The sequence below is a fragment of the Aegilops tauschii genome, chromosome 7, assembly GCF_002575655.3.
Source record: "Aegilops tauschii subsp. strangulata cultivar AL8/78 chromosome 7, Aet v6.0, whole genome shotgun sequence".
NCBI lineage: Eukaryota > Viridiplantae > Streptophyta > Magnoliopsida > Poales > Poaceae > Aegilops > Aegilops tauschii.
This window is the reverse complement of record NC_053041.3, coordinates 96,258,554-96,265,013: the sequence shown is the minus strand read 5'-3', so window position 1 is coordinate 96,265,013 and position 6,460 is coordinate 96,258,554. Positions and strand designations below refer to the sequence as shown.

At 45.2% G+C, this 6,460-nt stretch overlaps 1 long non-coding RNA gene across 1 annotated transcript; it reads left to right on the top strand.

The window, feature by feature from the left end:
- Nucleotides 1-1,530: 1,530 nt before the first annotated feature.
- On the top strand, nt 1,531-2,794 carry LOC109755791 (uncharacterized). The gene is made up of 2 exons (XR_002231057.4): nt 1,531-1,806; nt 1,901-2,794. It is a non-coding gene; the product is annotated as an uncharacterized lncRNA (long non-coding RNA).
- The last annotated feature ends 3,666 nt before the right edge of the window (nt 2,795-6,460 follow it).

The window sequence follows — 6,460 nt, the reverse complement described above, 5'->3', positions numbered from 1 at the left end:
TAGGAAAGGGTAGAAACCGAGCCAGACACGTTTATGAGATGGCCTCGGAATTCTGTAAACCGACGGGCGTCAACCTATGTATATAAAGGGACGACCCGTCGGTGGTTTAGGGACAACAAACAACAACTCGAGAGCCAGGCATAGCGGATTCGCTCCATGGTCATCGAAACCCTAGCAATTCCACATCAACTGGATTAGGCCTTTACCTTCACCGCAAGGGGCCGAGCCAGTATAAACTCTCTGCGTCCTTTGTCCGCTTTAACCCCATTAAGCTAACCCGTCGCGATGGCTCCACGACTAAGTCCTTTCACTAGGACATCTGCCGTGACAAAACCACGACAAGACCTGCTTTACCATCCGATCTTTTGTGATACTAGCAAAAGAGCCCGTGCATTACAACGGGGTAACAAAATTATGTTTCGTTATTTATCACAAATGCCCGTGCGTTGCACAGGACGGAAAAATGGGCATAACCTGCTTCATGTGCCATTGTGCATCAATTTTATATCTATTTTAATAAACGTTGATAATATGGTTAAACATGGGAATTTCCCTATTTTTAATAAAAGTTAACGTTTTAGCAAAAGAGCCCGTGCGTTGCAACGGGTATGAAATAAATTCCAGGGTTTGCGTGATATTCAAGAGTTTATCTATCATGGTGAAATACCGAGCTCTATCTCTCAATATGTTAGATTTTTCCTCGTCTTATTATGAATTCATATTTTATACTTGACCACTTCAAAGATAAGACGACCCATTAGATAGTAAAGAGTTTACAATGATTGGTGCTCTTTTGTTGATACGCTACCGCCAGCAGTAGGAGCACACCGACTGCCCAACGTGGCTACTTCCCTTGACAGCATCATCAGGGCTTGAACCGGATCAAGATTAGGACATGCAGAGTTGTGGGTGAGATGATATGGCGAGGGAAGTAGGCAGATGCATGGAGGTGGTGCACGGAAGGACCCCGGACATGGTGGGCATGCTCAGTAATATCCAGACTCGAGGAATATATTGATAATCAGGCTACTAATGTATTCATAATTAAGATTAAAATATGGTTGGCTTAAACAGCAGCCAAGAAATTGTATGCTAGCAGAGATGGAGATCTAGCTAGCTCTACGCAGAAAAAAACAAAAAGATTGACATCTAGCAGCAGCGACATGGCATCGTTTAAAAAAAGCAGTAGCAGCATGCACTCAGGAGTTATTTGGATCATTACCCCAAGGCGCCCTGCCAAAATATTGGTAGTTGACCAGCTCTACATGTCCATTTGGATATAAGCCAAATAATTGACGCGCCCACACCTTCACAATATCTCCAGTTCAATTCTCAGCCAATATTTTGGCAAGGTGTGGGCAGCCGATTCCTGCGCCAATATTTTGCAAGGCAAGGTTGGCGCTGGCTCAAACCAAACAGCCCCTCAATCCCACCGAGAATTCCTTTTTCACCACTCAGTTCTTATCTTCTCCACATATCCACCCAACTCTCTGCCTCCATCTTCCTTTTCCTGCGACATTTGCCCACCACCCAGCGCCACGTCTCCACCGGCAGCCGACGTGCACCACCAGACTTCCTCCCGCACCTCCGCCACAGTCCCAGCCAGGCCTCGTGCGCACAGGCCGGCCGCCAGCCAGGAGCCCATACAGAGCCAGCCGCGCTGCAATAACGCCGCCGCCCGTACGCCGCCTCCCGCACCAACCACGCCCGAGCAAGGAGCTCCCCTCGACCCCGACCCCTGCAGCTCCTCCTCGGCTCCCCGTCCGGCAACTGGCGCCGTCACCGGCTAGCCCCGCAACTCGAGCCGTTGATCCGCTGACCTTCTCCCTCTCCATTCCCTTCCCTAACTCCCTCTGGATCTCTCCCTCACCTCTCTCCTCCCCGTATCTTTTCTGTACAGGGAGCATCACACCCGCGCCATGAATCTCCGACCCCGATGCCCAAGCTCCCGCCGCTGTTCTGTGGACCGAGTTATTCGCTGAAGGGAAACCATCTGAAAAAAGACAACAAGAGAGAGACGCCAATGAACAAGTTGATTCTATCATGCCATTGGGAGAAGCGCCCAAGGAAAAGGTAGTGTGCATGCTAGTCTTCTCATGGTGTACCGGTTCGTGGGAGAGCCAAGAGTTCGTGCTGGGGCATTGCTTACCTTGGACTACCTACGATGTGAATACAGTGCAACGTGATATTGATACCGAAGAAGAGCGAACATGGTGGTCCGCCGAGTATTGGCGCGTGTCACTCTATGTGCACTGCCACATTGGTCTACTCATGATTATGCAGGTCTCGGAGGGAAAGTATGACACAGCTCCCGAGAAACCCGCCCGTGCGTTGCAACGGGCATATTCGAGTGATTCAACATCATGGTTTGTAACATATAGCCTTGTCGACTTATGGCCTTGTCGACTTTCTTGTACCGTTATAGCATTAATTTCCGTGTCCTCCTCCTTTCCACTCGCAATCCCACCTTGAGTCCTCGACCTGCACTTCCAAACACGTGACCATTGCAATTTGGTTATATTTCACACCTCCCCCCTCTCCCCCCTCCAGTAAACTTATCTTCTATTTGCACCATCTCTAGTCTTTTGTTCTAATCTGGATCTTTCAAAGAAAGTCTTTTGTTCTGCAATTAACATTGTAGAGCCGAATACCAAATTAATTTAGGTGAACAGATGCAACACATTCAATATTATTCGAATGTGATGTGTTATTTGCTCATCCACTCCTATAGGCTTCTTCCAGAATATATGTGTATTTTTTCCAGTTAGGTTTGAAATGACGACACTTTTATTCATGTATTATAACATGTACTTTTTATTCAGAAAATGTGCTATCTTAGTAGTTTGTACTACTTACATCTAGTATTGACACTTGAACACCTCATCCCTACCAAATAACAGGCAGGAAAATTAGTGTACCGTAAATTAAGGGGTTTGTAGAATTTTTTTGTCAACAATCAGATTTCCTGTTTAAATAGAAAAGCAATTCTCAGGTAAAATTACAATTGCTCTACATATGTAGCATTCACCACTCTTTTTCTCCAGTAGTACCACTATGTGTATAGAAAATAGTATCTCCATATATATAAAAGTATATAACGTGTTCTATGATATTAATATATACCATGAATATATATAGTCCCTCAAATATTATTGAAGTGGGGAATGGAATCCTTCATTTACAACACCCATTTCTTGTGAAGAACAAAATCTCTAGCGAAAGTCAAGCAACAATCAATGAAGAATATAATACCTAATTTAGGGTTTAATCTCCCAACTGAAAGAATTACCTGGACTACATTCAAATAGAAAAACTGCTAATGCAAGCTCAATTTTAGCAATCAAATAAAGTTCTGCACAAGTAACAGAACAGATAAATAACGTCGTCCAACAAATAACATAAACGACCAAGTTGGCTTCTACCATTTATAATTTCTCCCCACCTGCTGCACAAAAGCAAATTGGTGCCTACTGTTTTCAGTCCAACAACAACTAATTTGCTCGACCCAACTGTGTTTCGCTTGCAACAGCTGCTAAATGTAGTTATACTGATCATAAACTTCAGAAATTTATATGGGATATACATGGCAATATGAAGGCTAGAAATTCAGTATTGGCATGTTTTGAATTAGTCGAAACCTGCCACGCTCTCCAACATTTTGTTAGTAGTATGCTTGAAATCCATGATCAGAATAGGAACGCAACACAACTGTTTACATGTTATTACTCCCTCCGTACACTAATATGAGACATTTTAGAGACTTGTATGTTCAGTCTAAAACGTCCTATATTTGTGTACAGAGGAAGTAGTTAGTAATAAGGTCGAGTGCTTCTTCCATGCATGACATAATACTGAGTTGTAAATAATGCTTCTTCTCAAGATGCAGTCTGGTCATCTACTTGAAGTTCCCAGGGATGACAAAATAGGTAGCGTGAGGATCCCAGTTACCCACCGAGGCGAGCAATGGCATGCACAGGGCTGAGCAGCACCGCTAGGCTCCGAGGGACTCCAATCAACCAACATCTTCCTCCTGCACAACCACTGCAAGCCAAATATGATAGTAACACGTTTGGGAATCATACTCCCAAATCCCAAGCCATCCTATTTAGTATTCCAAGCAATCCGTTGTTGTAGCAAGCAAAGGCAAGGGGCGGACATGTCAGCTTCAAAATTTAATGGAATTATTGATAAGAGCTAATGATAGGACGCATCAGCTAATGGATTTATTGCATTTATATGAAGCTTACTGTCGACATGGAAATTTTTCCAGAAAGGTTTGGTTTTCAAATTTCTATCTCTCTGATTTTCTTTTCGCTAGGTACTTTTTGGGGGATATATAACATTTTGAAGACGAAACTTAATTTAGCTGAATTTATGGTAAGGAGAAGGATCATACGGAAAACCATTAACTAAATGACCTCAAAAAGTAAATGAGCACAAAAGTTTAGTTCCTTATTTTAAGACATACCAGTAAATAACAGACGCAAACCAGATAAGTAGTATTGAAATGACATGGCATTACCGTTCAGCAAACTAAAATTATATAATTGTGTGAACTTAATTGAGATTGTTTTTCTCTTCATGTTGCTGGTAAAAACAACATATAGATCAAATAAGTCAGATAAACCAGCAGATATTATATGGGTGCACTCTATATAAGTGCAACAGTCAATAATCAACCATCCACATGAGACTCTTAGAGCATATACAACAGAAACAGAACAAAAACTAACCAAGAATATACATATCCATGTGCACCACTTTCAGAATATATGACATATTGACTGAGATATCTTTTTTTTTGTTTCCATGCATTCAAGAAGCGCTCTATTACTTTCAGGATCTTATTCCAAGTTACAAAGATTAAAAATTATGCTGTAGCATGATTTCTCTATGACATACAAAAAAATTATGTTTATACATATCAAACAGGCAACAGAAGTAATTCTTGGACAGGTTTGCATCTGCTAAAGAACACTTTGTTTCTCCTGTTCCATAAGCTAATGATCACACTTAAGCATAGATAGGTTTGTATATATGATAAAACAACAGCAGGCTCGAAGTAATAAAATCACAGGCAGGGAGGAAGCAATGTAGATGACGGGGGCTTAGCTTACTTGTCAGCGTAGTGGAGGAGGTAGAGGTAGGTGATGGAGCTTCTGCACCTCGGGTGACTGCACCTCCATTTTCATAAAACCTATGGCGCACGCAAATAAGTCTGAATATACACGGCGCGAGAGGACAGGAGGATTCGACTATGACCACATGAATGTTGTCGGAGTCAACAATCGCTGGCCATGATGGCGGGTCGTCCTACAGGTGCTCGTTTGTACCCTCCCTTCTCTAGGCTCCATTAAAAAAAAGACACATCCGTGACATTTTGGGCCGAACAAAAATCTTTTCTGTCATACTTATGACACTTCTATGACGATAATTGTGACAAAACCCGGTATCATCATAGATGTGGTGGGCTCCTACTTCTATGACAGAAAATGGGTTTTTCGTCCTGGGCGGGCCGGAGACGCAGCTGCATAACATTCTTTGGGCCGTCCATGACGGAAAACACCGTGGTAGAAGCGAGGGCGAGGAAAATATCGGGGTGTTCCCGGTTACGGTGGGTGGTCGGGGCCGAGCGATGCGCGTTTCTCTCGTACACGCACGCGCGTGGGTGCGAGGCGTTGGGCTCTAACTAAACCCGAGCGAGGCGTTGGGCTCTAACTGAACCCGAGCGATTGCACTGGAGGCTACGCGTTACTGAACCCGAGCGATTGATCGATGGCAGTTAACTGAACCCGATCGAGCGATTCCTTCGCTAATGCTGCTAACTGAAGTCGATCGATGCTGCCTCTGGATGAACAGTGAGCGTTGCTAGGGGGTTTGGATGAACAGTTCCCGGTGGGGTGGATGAACAGGACCCCGTGGCGTTGCCTCTGGATGAACAGTGAGCGTTGCTGGGGGTTTGGATGAACAGTTCCTGGTGGGGGTGGATGAACAGGACCCCGATCATTCGAGCCGGTTGGGGCTGGATGAACAGGACCCCGTGGAGGGCAGGATGAACAGTAACCCGTGGAGGGGTGGTTGAACAGGAGCCCGTGGAGAGGGCTGGTTGAACAGTAGCCGGTGGAGTAGCGCGCGGTGGAGGCTGGATGAATAGGAGCCCGTGGATGAACAGTCGCAGGTGGAGGCTGGAGGAGGTCGACGGTGGATGAACAGTGGCCCGTGGAGGCTGGAGGGGGTCGACGGTGGAGATGAACAGTATCCCGTGGAGTCCCGTTTTGCGGTACGCCACACCCCTCCCGATGAACAGGACCCCCGTTTCGACCGTAGCGCTCCAACACAAGTCCGTTTCCTTCGTTTTGCGGTACGCCACACCCCTCCTGATCCACAGGACCCCCATTTCAACCATAGGAGGTCCGTTTCCTCCGTTTTGCGGTACGCTAGACTCCTCCCGATGAACAGG